A 14,479-nucleotide genomic window follows, 5' to 3' on the forward strand; every position below is an offset into this window, starting at 1 on the left:
AGGTAAATGGCCAGTTGTCTGCTTTGAATGGGGTCATACTCCCTCTGAAGGAGCTGGTTCATAGTCTGGGGATGCTTCTGGATCTGTCTCTGTCACTGGAGGCTGAGGTGATCTCAGTAGTGAAGAGCGCTATTTACCAGCTTCAGCTGGTAAGACCTCTATGGCTGTTTCTGGACCAGAATAGCCTACCGCTGTAGTCCATTCATTGTTAACCTCCAGACTGGATTACTGCATTGTGTGGCATATGGAGCTGCTCGCTGCCGCAGTTTGCACCAGCTGCAGCTTCTGGACAAACCTCAAGGGCACATAAAGTACAGTACAGTAATCCAGCCTGGAGGTTACCAGTGCATGGACAACAGTGGTCAGGCTATCCCAGTACAGAAACGGCCGCAGCTGTCTTACCAGCCGAAGCTGGTAAAAGGCACTCCTAGCCACGGAGGTCACCTGGGCTTCTAGAGACAAAGATGGATCCAGGATAGGGTTGCCATATTCCAGTTCCACAAATCCGGGCAGGCTAATTTGCATATTATGCAAATTATTTGCATATTATTTGCATATTGTGCAGATTATTTGCATATTGATATTTGGATTGTCCAGTTGTTTTGTTTTTGTGCCTAGGAATTACCACCAAAAACTGGGGAAGGATGTGAGAAATCTTTTTTTTAAAAACCAACATTTTCAGCCTTAAATGCCTAGACTCTAGTTTCCAACACTATGGAATATTGATTGATTGATTAAGAGGATTTATATCCTGCCCTTCTGCTGTTAAAAACAGAGCTCGGCACAGCTTACAAATATAATAAAAACAATAAAAATACACAATCAATATAAAAACATAATAAAAACACAAAATAGCAACAAACATAAAGTAAGTCAGGGCAGCAGTATGGTTAACCTTTGCTGGTGATTGACCGAAATATGGAGCAAAAGTGGTTGACATCCAAAATAGCGGGAAAAAGGGTGAGAAAAACCAGGATGTCAAGAGGCAAATGAACTTTATCAGAACTTTATTGTTTATGCATTGTTCTAATTAGCAACTTGTGCAAATCGTTGTACGTGATCTGACTTTCCATATTATTTGCCCCTGATGAAGGCAGGAGTTTTTCCAGCTGAAACGCGTTGGGCATACCTTTTAAAAATATTTTTACAATAAATCTCCAGACTTTGATTCACCCACATTTGCCTCTTGACATCCTGGTTTTTATCCCCCTTTTTCCATTGACCGAAATAAACTTATTTACATTTTTTAGTATGGTTAACCATTACATATACGATATATCTCAGAGATGTGGTGGGTGGAGAAAAACAAGAAGCCAAAATGTTAGGAAAAGGAGTCTTTCACACCACATGCTCAGTTCTAAATACTGTTGCAGCAAGCTTTACAAGTTCCTCCAGTATTCCACTGGTGCAGGCACTCAGACATTCAAAGTGCCTGTATGTTTCTTAGGTTTTATAAAAGCAGAACTTTGCTTAACTCAAAATTTATTCTCCCTTTGATCAATCACATCTACAGAGTTTCCACCTCCATACTCAAAATGAAACTGGGCCTGGAAGTGTGCAACAACCCCACACATACCTTGCTAATTAGATTACCAATGCCAGGATGTCTGTTTATCGACTACTCTTCTGCTCTCCCGCCCCCCACCGGGCATCATGAAAGACCCAGTCCTGGGCTCAGAAAGAAAATAAATATCTGGTCCTCTTCAAAGTACTCATAAACTTCTTGTTTTAATTAAAATAATAATTATAAATTCTTGCTCTTATCACTAATGGGAGTTAATTACCTTGCATATGCTGCTGTTGCTTCTATGGCTGTAACGGAGTGAGGTTAAAGATAAGTGAAATGCAAATAGGAAAAAAAACACAGAAGGCAGTAACACTTTCCTAAATGTAATACCACACCAACCACAACAGGATTCCTATGAGTAAGGCAGAAAACTCAGCATCCCACAACCAGTCAGGATTCATAACCAAAAACCCAAACTAAAAAAACCTAGCAGCCAGTCAGCCAAGGTCACAGAAATCCCCATGCAGCACCACCTGACCTGGGGACTGCAGTTAATGCAGAATGCTGCAGCACAATTGCTGACATGAGTGAGATCCTATCAGCACATAATATCTCTGCTCTGAAATCTGCATTGGTTGCTGATTTGCTACCAGGCCAAGTTCAAGCTGTGCTTTCCATGTTATGGGTGCCACATAGTACAGTACTTGTTCTGCTCTTGTAAGAATTCATTCCTGTAAAGTGGCAGCACCTATGCTTTGGAACTATTGATATTAGGCAGACGCCTCTTTTCAGCACCTGCTAAAATCAGTTTTCTTGAGGCAAGCCTCTCCAGGCATGTGGAAGCTATTGTGTTTTTAAATCTGTTTTTAACTCATTGTTGGTTTTATTATTTTGAATGTTTTTAAGTATCTGTCCTTAACGCTTTTGCCAATAATTTTATTGTTTTAATTCTTGCTGTAAACCACTTTGAGATTTTTTACAATAAAGCGGTATGTAAATGTTGTAAATAAAAATACATAAATAAATGTTGGAGTCACTGTGGTCCTTGGGTCTCTTCCCACTTTTAGGAACCAAGGAATCTGCCTTATACTGATTCAGGCCATTTCATACCATGATTTCTTCATGCAACACCATACCAACCACAACAAGATTCCTATGAGTAAGGCAGAAAACTAAGCATCTCACAACCAGTCAGGATTCCTAACCAAAAACCAAAAATATGATAAATGAATAAATATTTATATAAGCATGACTATCAAATATATTTATTATTTACACAAACTGTTAAGATATTTATAGTGCAATCCTAGGTTTATTTATTCAGAAGCAAGTCCCAGTGTATTCAGTGGGGCTTACTCAAACAGGGGCAGAAATGCAACCTCAAGTGATAAGCAACTTCATTCACACAACCCAAAATTCCGAATCATGCCACTTTACGTTGTTTTGCAACTGTTTATACTTGTTTTTATGGTTATTGGATTTTAAATGGCTTTATTTCTTGTTGTGAGCTGCCTTGGTTTCCAACCCTACCTCACAGGGTTGTTGGAAACATTCCATACACGCACACACACACACACACTGCAGATGTATAAATACATACAGCCCATATAATAGTTTATTGTCAAACCAGTTGGTCATTGCAGAAAAATCAGTATTAGTTTTAAAAAAATCAGTATTAGTTTCCTACAGAATAAAAACTGTAATACCTAAGTAAGCCCTGCTTACTTGCTTTAAAATAGGACTGGAGGAGGGACGACAGAAAGAGTTAGAACACAAACACAATTCTTTTTTACATTCACTCCAAAGTCCCATTGATTTTCAGCGCATTCATAACCATGTCTACTCCAAAGTAAATCCTATTGAATTCAATGGGATTTACTCTGGGCATATGGGATTAGCATTGCTTTTACAAAAGCAAGTACTGGGAAGGTTTTCAAAACACTGCCCAGGATCTGACTCCTGCACACAAGAGGGGGAAAAAACTGAAATGTATATACTTACCCAATTTATGAGATTTTCAGATAAACGGGGGGAAGCCACCATTTTCTGGCATTGCAGTGAGGTTTTCTAGACACTGCCTCAGGTCAACCAAATGCAACCCTGGCTTCACTGATTGGCTGCAATCCTGAACGGGTGGGGTTAAAGCTACGAAGTGCTATACAGTACTGTTTAAAGAAAGATTTAACAGTCAGGGGGGCGGCTAACGTTTTTATGTATATCTCGAGAACTGGACCACCTAGAAACTTAATTTTTTAAAAAATTAAAGCTGAGAATCCGGGCCACCTAAGGGGTTAAACGGGCGCCAGGTGGCATGCAAAGAATCCGGGTAAAACCCGGCTAACCAGGCAATATGGCAACCCTAATCCAGGAGCACCCCTAGACTACAGACCTGCTCTTTCAGAGGGAGTACGACCCCATTCAAAGCAGGCAACTGACCAATTATCTGAACTCGGGAACCACCACTCCACAGTGCCTCCGTCTTGCTAGGATTCAGACTCAGTTTATTGGCCTTCATCCAGCCCACCACCGAGTCCAGGCAGTAGTCTAGGGCTTGCACGACCTCTCCCGATTCAGATGTTACAGAGAAATAGAGCTGGGTATTATCACCATACTGCTGATACTTCGCCCCAATCTCCTGATGACCACTCTCAAGGGCTTCATATGGATGTTAAACAGCATGGGGAACAAGGTGGTGCCCTGCAGCACTCCACAGCACAACTGCCAGGGACCTGAAAGACAATCCTATTTTCTGAAAATGACCTTGGAGCTAGGATCGGAACCACTGTAAAACAGTGCCTCTGATATCCATCTCACCAAGTTGGCCCAGAAGGATACCATGGTCAATGGTATCAAAAGCCGCTGAGAGATCAAGTAAGAGGAACAGGGTCGCACTCACCCCATCCTTCTCCCAATAAAGGTCATCCATCAGGGCAACCAAGGCCGATTCAGTCCCATAACCAGGCCTGAATTGTTCGGTATTTTAAAAATACAAACTGAAATAGGAACTAAGTTTAGTGGTCCTATTTGTTAGCAGAGATAAATGCAAAGAGCAGAGTGAGAATGTAAACCAGTCCCACCTTTCTCTAGACAAATAACAACAGACACAATCTTCTTAGGTAAAAGATAAAGAACATTTACTCATGACCTCTTCATATGTTCAGGAACATAGGCTCTAGCTTAGATGAAAAAGTACATAGAAGTCTCAGTCCATCTTAGTCTTTATAGTGATGCTCTGAGCAGACAGCCATGCGCCATGCGGCCTCTCCCAGTGGTAGATAGATCAGCAATGGAGAATATTCAAAGAATCCCCAGGACAAAGGAAGGAGGAAGTCAGGTAACTAATCCCACCCATAAGGAAGTTACATCATGGTAAACAGGTACATGGGATATTTCCCCAAATATCCCTTAAAGTGAACATATAATATTTGCCTATTCCAACATGAATCCAGATTGGAATGGGTCAAGATAATCTGTTTCATCCAACAGAACTTGCAATTGCTGCGCCACAACCCTCTCAGTCATCTTCCCTAAGAAGGGGGTATTTGCGACTGGTCAGTAATTGTCACAGACCAATAGATCCAGGGTGGGCTTTTTCAGGAGTGGTCAGATCACCGCCTCTTTCAGGGCAGCTGGAACCACTCCCTTCCGCAATGATGCATTGACCACACCCTGGATCCACTCGGTCAAACTCCCTCAGCAAGCTTTAATAAACCAAGAAGGGTAAGGGTCAAGAGTACACGTTGCTGGCTGCATCATCGCAAGCACCTTGTCTATGTTATCAGGCCACATCAACTGAAACCATTCCCAAGAAGTTGCAGCAGATGTTGCACTGGACACCTCATTGGGGACTACAGTAGATGTGGATGGGGCATCAAGACTGCTACGGAGGCGAGCAACTTTATCCTCAAAGTGCCTTACAGACAATTCACAGTGGGCCTCTGAAGGGTCTAAAACTCCATTTCCTGGAGTTGATGTCAACAGTCCCCTGACAATACGGAAAAGCTCCACTGGACGGCTACTTGAGAATGCGATGGAGGCAGAGAAATGGTCCTTCTTCACCGCCCTCACCACCATACAGTAGGCACAGTTATGATGTTTTATTCGTGCCTGATCAGCCTCACAGCATGTCTTTCACCACTTGCTCTCTAGCCATCGTCCAACCTGTTTCATTGCCTTTATCTGCAAACCGGGCTCCACAATGCCGGAGAGGGTGCTCGGGGACAACCGTGTCAAGAGCCTGACGTGCCTCACTGTTCCACAGTGTGACAAGGGCTTCAACAGGGTCACCTGCTTTATATACTGGGAACTCCCCCAGGGCATTCAGGAATCCAGTGGATTCCATTAGTCTCTGGGGGCGGACCATCTTAATCCTGCAGGGAAGGATCAGAGTCATATGTCTAAACTTCACCAGGAAGTGATCTGACCATGACAATGGGGTGACATCTACCCCCCATATCTCCAGACCACTACTTCCTCTATCTGGATCAAAAACCAAGTTGAGGGTGTGCCCTGCCCTATGCATCAGTCCAATGACAACTTGAGACAGCCCCATGGTCATCATGGAGGCTATGAAGTCCCGAGCTGGAACACTAGAGGCAGTCTCAGCATGGGCATTGAAATCACCCAGGACTATAGTTCTGGGCTCCTCCAATACCACAGCCAAGATGGCCTCTGCCAGCTCAGTCAGAAAAGCTGCCAGGAAGCAAGGTGGATGGTACACCAGCAGCAACCCTAGTTTCCTGTCTCTTTGGCCCGACACCAGGTGCAGGCCCTCACAGCCAGCTCCAAGACAGAGTGGTTTCCTGATGACAGAGATGGAAGTTCTGGAGACCACAGAAACTCTTCCCCCTGTCTCTGCAGCCTGTGCTGGTGTTGCACCAAGTATCCAGGTGGGCAAAGCTGAGTCAGATCGACTCCTCCCAGCTCACCCACCCAGGTCTCAGTAATGCACACCAAATCTGCACTTCCATCCATGATCAAATCATGGATGAGTGTGGTCTTATTGTGTACCGATCTGGCATTAAATAACAACACACACAGGCCAGTGGGCACAGCATATTAGCAACGAGGAACCCATCCATGAGACGAGTGGGAGGGAGGAACAAGGCGTAAATAGCCTTGCCCTTGTCTTCTATGGTAATTCACCCCCCCCCTTGGCTATACTTCCTTCTACCCATGATCACTGAAATTGGGGGGGACATCACCCATGTCCCTTCTTACTAAGACTCCTCCTAAACACCTGATATGGACCCAACAAGAGCCCACCAACAAACCCTGCCTGAGCTAATTATCCCAGTAGGCCTCCATGAGAATTGAGAACAGTCAGACCCACTCAATATTTTTCACACAGGGCACATCTATTCCCCCTCTGTCTCACACCCAGGGAGGGCCAGCCTTCTGCCAGTTTCAGACTCTCACTCTGAAGGCATCTGGCGACTTTCTCCTATCATTGAGTTCACTGCACAGGCTCTCACCCTAAGTAGGAACTACACATGAGCCATACGCCCTCCCCACTACCAATTCCTCCAGATTGGTTAGGAAAAAGAAAGAAAGAAATAGAAGAGGGTAGCGCCCTCACAACTCCCCTAGGGGCGATCCCCTTTGGAGTTGCCCCTTTGGTGATGACCCCGCCAGCGGCAGTCCTGCTGCCCAAGGGCAGCCAGGCTTTTACGCCTCCTGACCCAGCCAGGAGCTGATGCAAGAGGCTGCAAAATTAACGGCAGCCTTGCTCTGGAGCAAGGGTCAGGCAGGGGGTCCCAGTCCTTGCAGCACTTCAGAGACTTCAGCAGTTTCAAAAGACAGCAACCCAGAGGAGCAAGCAGCAAGCATCCAGATGCTCAGATACTCACTCGCAGGGCAGGTCTTCTTCAGTCCCCCTAGTGCTGCAGCTGTTCCCAAGGACCCAAAGGGCAGCCGGGCTTTTATGCCTCCTGACCCAGCCAGGAGTTGATGCGAGAGGCTGCAAGATTAACTGCAGCCTCTCTCTGGAGCAAGGGTCAGGCAGGCATTATGATATTGGTAGTTTTATTTTCAAAATGTTTCCTAACCATCCCTAATATGGAATTTGCCTTTTTCACAGCTGCTGCACACTGGTTCGACATCTTCATCAAGCTACCCACTATGACCCCAAGGTCTCATTCCTGGTCAGTCACCACCAGTTAAGATCCCATGAAAATATATGCGAAATTAAGATTTTTTCTCTCCAATATGCATAACTTTATACTTGTTTGCATTTAATTGCATTTGTCATTTTACTGCCCTCTCACTCCATTTGGAAAGGTCCTTTGGAGCTCTTCACAATCCTTTTTTGTTTTAATAACCCTGAACAATTTAGTATCATCAGCAAACCTGGCCACTTCACTGCTCACCCCTAACTCTAGATCATTTATGAACAACTTAAAATGCACAGGTCCCAATGCCATTCCTTAGGGGACTCCACCTTCTACATCTCTCCACTGGGAGAATTGTCCACTTATTCTTACTCTCTGCTTTCTGTTTCCTAGCTAGTTCCTGATCCACAAGAGGACATCTCCTCTTATTCCATGACTACTAAGTTCACTCAGGAGTCTTTGGTGATGTACCTTGTCGAAAGCTTTTTGAAAGTCTAAGTACACTATGTCCATTGGATCACCTCTATCTATATGCTTGTTGACACCCTCAAAGAATTCTAATAAGTTACTGAGACAGGACTTACCCTTGCAGAAACCCTGCTGGGACCAGGATACCTGAAATATCATCTCACCCCTTATATATGCAATTGAGCACCGAACTGTGCAGGTGAGGGCCTCCTGCAGATACTGTCTTATCGGAAGGCCTGTTCTGCACCTCAAGAAAAATGCACCATTTTGGTAGCCCTTCAAGTTATTAATAAATGTAATATTCAAGATATTTAGCCCAATTTATGTGTAGTACTTCTCATTATTCTGCAACTGTTGTGTCTGATAAGAGGTCATTTTCAAAGTTGAAACTGATAAAAAATGATCTGCGCTCTTCTGTATCACAAGAATATCTAGTAAGATTAGCACTGATTTCAGTTGAACATAACACTGGGAGAGCTTTGGAGAATGATGTGATTGACGACTTTTCTCCAAGTAGGCTTGAAAAAGTTGGTTTCATTAAATAGGGTATTAGAGAATTTACTCTTATATGATTAACTGCTATACCATTATTTTTCAGTTTACTGGCTATCACCAGTTCAGCATATATCCCTCCATGCTTTTTTTAGGTTTTGTTTTGTTGCTGTTTCTGTGTGAGCATCACATATGGAGGTAACAGCTTGTTGCCTTTTGTTTATGACTTGTATTCATATATTTACTGTGTAGTACTGATATAATGTATTAGCGAATATTTTTAGGAGTTGTAATAAAAATTGACCACACTGAATGTATTATGAATACATTTATCCACACTTTCATTGCTACTTCATCTACAGAATTAAGTGAAATTTTATGCCCTACATGACTCTTTCGCCCAGGGACCCAAAACCCAATGGCCACCACTGATGCCAGGTGTGGACAAGCTAAAGATGCAGCTGGGTCAAAGGGGGCTTGCAGATGCTGCCAGTCAGCTGATCAGAGACACTTGTAAAGCCCTGTGCACAGTACTTTGCAACTGTCAACAATCAGCTGATTGTCAGAGCTTCCATGTACAGCACTATGCAAAAATGGGTCACCTGATAGCATTTTGATGAGAGTTGATTGACAGGTGGGAAGCCCCACCCACCTGTCAAACTTGGCCCACCGGAGTTTAAGGGAAACAAGATCCAGTTCTCTACCCTTGTTCTAGTTTGTATAACTTTATTTCTTATGGAGAAATCACATGATGGCACTAGGTGAAAGGTCATGATGCAGTTCAGATATATTAACATTTCCTTGTCCACTAAACAAGTTATTTTATCAAAAGAAACAAGGTTCTTCTGGTTTTTATGTGTGTTCTAATAAAACAACTCAGTTTTCTTCAAGTTGTTTGCCAATTTAGTAATTTCAAATCACACAGCACCATTCTCCAAAGAGAATACTAGTACCATAATAATCTGGTCTAGTAAAAGTACATTAGCACACAAATTATTTTGTATATCCTATTTTAATTGGTCATTTGACATAGGCTGCAGGAGATACTTTTTGCAGTCTATTGTAATGACCTGGCATCATAGCACATACATTCATATTGATTTCTCATTTAGTTGCTTATTTTCAAAGTACATGAAAGGTAAGGCAGCATTGCATTCAGCTATATTTTAAAATTTGATCAAGCTTGTACATTACCTAGTAGATATCTCCCCCCATTGCATTTTAGGCAAGCCTACCGCTAGCTCAGTTGTCAATATATGCATACTGAGACTGACAATATTTAAAACTGTTGTTAGTCTCTTCCTCTAGACTGAACCCCATTCCTTTACCTAGCATCATCTTTCCATCAACCCCAATCTTCCCAACATTTTAATGCTCAGACTGAGAGCCTTGTTATGTGAACTCTGATTCATCAAGTCATAAAGCTTGTTACCAAGCTACATGTATCTGTCCTTCTGAGATGGCCTCTTGCCCTTACCATGAACCATTTCTGCACTGGTGTAATTGAATTGTTTCCTTGGGCCAAATACAACATGTTTTATTTCTGTCCTGGACTTCTTCTAGTTTGTGTCTGTCCCTTGCTTCTTCAAGGCCTTGACCTCATCCCACAATGCCTGGGTTTGTGCCATGAGCACAGCCATTAGATCCCCCTTGTTCCCTTTAGATTTCCTTATCACCTGTAGCCTTTGGTCTTACACAGCAGAACATGCTTCTTGGTAAGCATTATTTATGGTCAAGCAAGACTACTTAGAGAAACAAGGGCACAAAAGAGCATCTAGTTATTTAAAATATAATTGCCTGATGAACTAAAGCCCATATTTCTAGCATAATACTAGAACTTGGGGTCATCCAGTGAAGCAGACAAAGAAAGTCCTTCTTCACCCAGCATGCAGTTAAGCTATGGAATTTGCTCCCACAAGAGACAGTGGTGGCCACCAACTTTGATGAGAGGATTAGACAAATTCATGGAGGATAAAGCTATACCTATTTATTTATTTAATTTATATCCCACTCTTCCTCCCAGAAGGACCCCAGGGTGGCTGGCTTCCACTGTCAGAGGCAGTATGCCTCTAAATATCAGTCCCTGGGAACAACAGAAGAGTACTGTTGCACTCTGGTCCTGCTTGTGGGCTTCCCATTGGCATCTGGTTGGCCACTGTGAAAATATAATGCAGGACTAGATGGACCTTTGGCCGTGTGCAACCGGGTTCTTCGTATGTTCTTATATACTCATTTTATTACATTCATCCCTCAAGTGAGGCAATCAAGGGGGCCAGCTTGGTTCCTTTGGAAGGAGGACACTGGAGGTATATAGTGTTTTGTAATATTTGAGTTTATTTGTAAGTATACAGGTTGGCCAGAGATGAAAACACACGCCTTAAACATGTCTACAGGAAATTTTGTTGTCCCTTAACAGAACTCTGGCGTGGCTGGTAGCCATTGATAGCTTTATCCTCTATGATTAGGGCCACAAACCCTAACTCTGGCTCCATGAACCCTGTTGTGTTGAACCTCCAGTCTTACAAGACTACACCTTTTCAGAAAAATGGGCTGTATCATCACACTAATCTTGAAAGAATAATAGTTTTTCCTATGAAAGAAATAAATGAGCAAGTTAATAAAGCCATTTAAAGCACACAGGTTTATTTAAGTCAAAATTAGGGATGGAGAGAGAAATTCGATTTGGTTCACATTTAAAGCTGAAATTATCAAACCTGCACTTTCTGAAACAATATGAGAACCAAAACACAGTCATCCTTCAAAATTTGCACTTAATCAAACCAAACTTTTATAAAAATGCATATTTTAGGGGGAAATGTGCATAAAATAAATATGTTGTTGAAAATAGCATACAAAGATGCAAAATTGGGTGAAATTGCTTGCAAAATGTGTACATTAGTGAAAACTGCATACAAAAAAGTGTTTATTAGGAGAAATCACACTAAAACGCTGAAGAATTTTCATGAGGATTAACCCCCCCCAAATTGCTAATAAATGTGGAGAACTGAAATTAAGATTGGAAAAATGAGAAACTGAGAGAACCAACATTGACAGATCTTTCCATTCCTAGTCAAAACACAAGGTTATGCAGTCATTTTACTTTCACCAATATAAATATCAAAACTATTCCGGTTTTGCAATTTCTGTTCAAACCTGATTTGGAGTCAAGATTACATTAGCATCAGAATCCTTTCAGATTTCCATCTTCCTTCTTGGGTGCTCACAGAAAAAAAAATGTATCCACTAGCTAAATGCTGGGACCACATTTGATATTGAAAATGGAAATGGACTGCCTTCAAGTCGATCCTGACTTATGGCAACCCTATGAATAGGGATTTCATGGTAAGCGGTATTCAGAGGGGTTTACCATTGCCTCCCTCTGAGGCTAGTCCTCCCCAGCTGGCTAGGGCCTGCTCAGCTTGCCACAGCTGCACAAGCCAGCCCCTTCCTTGTCCGCAACTGCCAGCTGGAGGGCAACTGGGCTCCTTGGGACTATGCAGCTTGCCCACGGCTGCACAGGTGGCAGGGCACATAACCCCTGAGCCACTCACTGTGGGGAAATCTTTAGCTGGCTCTTGACACCCAAGAGACACAAGCAGGGATTTGAACTCATAGATTCTGGACTCCCAGCCAGGCTCTCCTCCCCGCTGTGCTACACCAGCCTACATTTGATATTAGGGAAAATAAAATGTCAAGGTTGTTGCTATTCCCTGCCCCGGCGGACAGACCTCAGTTGATAGTTCCCATCCTGACTCTTCCTCCCCCATCCAATGTGTGGGTGGAGCCAATTGGTTTCCCAACCAATGCATCCATCCAGCCCTAACCTCACTGCCGCTGTGTCTCATACCTGTTCAGGTAAGTTATGCAGCTACAACTAAGCTACACCTGTGTCAGGAAGATGACACTACAGCTAGACTTCATCACATGGACAGCTACTGGTGGGAGGTTTTTTTAAAAAAAACTATAGAGCACATTGAAGTCCAGCCAGAAGGCTGTGGCATCATGCTTATACAGCCTTTTCCTGTTCCTTTGACCCACCCAGCAAAATACAGTCCCCAAATGCAAGCATCCAGATACAACTCTACTAGTGCCCATCTTAGTAAAATCCTGAAAATCTATTAGTTCTTGAAGGCAATGATATGCTTGTATACTAGAATCAGACCATTGGTCCATGTAGCTAACAGCTGTCTAAACTGACTGGCAGCAGCTCTTTAGGGCAGCAGCTCTTTGGCGTTTCAGATGGGATATTCCCACTCCTACCTGAGATATTCCCAGTCCTTCAGGGTTTAGACTGGCAGCAGCTCTTTAGGGTTTCAGATGGGATATTCCCAGTCCTACCTGGATCACTAGATCTACCCTAATCCACACACATAACCATAAATAACTCTATAAGGTTAGTTATACAAGACTTACTTTTCCAGAAGCCATCCTGATTCTTCTTCATCAAGATGTTTTCTTCTATAGGCATGGTAATATGCCACCCTGGGCTCCTGCTGGGAGGAAGGGCGGGATATCAATCAATCAATCAATCAATCAATCAATCAATATTGCCTTTACAATGCTAACTGGTGATTTAATAATAATAACCAGCTTGTAATTCTTTGAATCCTCTCTGGATCTCCTTATAAAAATAGATGTTACATTGGCTGCTTTCTAGTCTTCAGGTATGGAGACTGATTTTAGGGACAAGTTACTTTTTTTTGTTAGAAGATCAGCAATTATTTTTGTTAGAAGATTTCACATTTGAATCCTTTAAGAACACTTGGGTAAAAGCTATCAGGACCTAATGATTTATTCATTTTTAATTTGTCAGTAAGGCCTAGATTTACGTCGCTTGTCACCACTATTTGCTTCAGTTCTTCAGGCTCCCTTCCTGAGAAACTTAGTTTGGGCAAAGGGATCTGCCTTACATCTTCTTCAGTGACAGTGCAGAGAAGTCCTTCAGCTTCTCTGCAATCTCCTTATCCTCCTTCAGTACACCTATGACTCCCATGTTGTCCAAAGAGCCAGTAGTCTCCCTAGCCGGTTTCCTGCTTGTATCTTTACATTTTAAAGATTTTCTAATGGCAGGTAGGGTTGCAGATTTCAAATGATTATTCATCCTCAACTAAACTGAACTTGTATACCAATAAAATTAGTGTGGATAGACCACATCTGCACTTAGGGGTTATTTTCACATCCAATTTACCATGCAGTCCCCTGATCCAGTGTGTGATCTGTGCATGGAAGCCTGATTCTACGGGCACATTTCTTTAGTTGGATTGGGGTGTATGTGTGTGTGTGTGTGTGTAATTTTCCTCTTCATTGCCCTTTTCCTCTTTGCCTCCCTTTATTTATTGTTATTATTATTATTATTATTATTTTGCAGTTCTGAGAAAAAATGAACAAGCAGTATATACAAACTGTAATTTTTTTTTTGCAGATCTCACACATGCATTAGTATCGTTGTCTTCATGCTGATAGCTTGACCCCCCCTTTTTTTTCTTTCATGGAAAACTTGCAGTGGACAAACAGGAATATTCTAGCTGTGGTCACATTTCATTAAGATCAGTCACTATAGTAAACAATATTTTTTCTGCTTTGAAAATCGTATGTTTTGAAGAAGTGTATTAAATACAAGTGATATATTTATAGTTAGTATAACGTATACTCTGAAGCACATGTAATCTTTCCATATTCAGAGTAAATTTAAACTCTTTGGTGTCCTTATACAATAAAGCATCTTTATATGATTCTTCATCTACTATGCTACTGAACAGATGCATACTTATGACATGATTTTCTTTGGTATTCTTTAAAGGGGCCTTCGTTGTTTTCACTGCTGCATCAGACTAACATGGCAGCTACTCTCAATTTTGTTATAGATGTTACTTCTTAAATTTTTTGTTTATTTGCTTTACAG

The 14,479-nt window shown here is 42.3% G+C and overlaps 1 protein-coding gene across 1 annotated transcript in view; it reads left to right on the forward strand.

Moving 5' to 3' along the window:
* The window catches only part of AFF3 (ALF transcription elongation factor 3), a 424,912-nt gene that overhangs the window by 65,451 nt on the left and 344,982 nt on the right, over positions 1 to 14,479 (forward strand). The gene's annotated exons all lie outside the window — the stretch shown is intronic.

Source organism: Rhineura floridana, chromosome 5 (genome assembly GCF_030035675.1).
Source record: "Rhineura floridana isolate rRhiFlo1 chromosome 5, rRhiFlo1.hap2, whole genome shotgun sequence".
NCBI classification, from domain to species: Eukaryota; Metazoa; Chordata; class Lepidosauria; order Squamata; family Rhineuridae; genus Rhineura; species Rhineura floridana.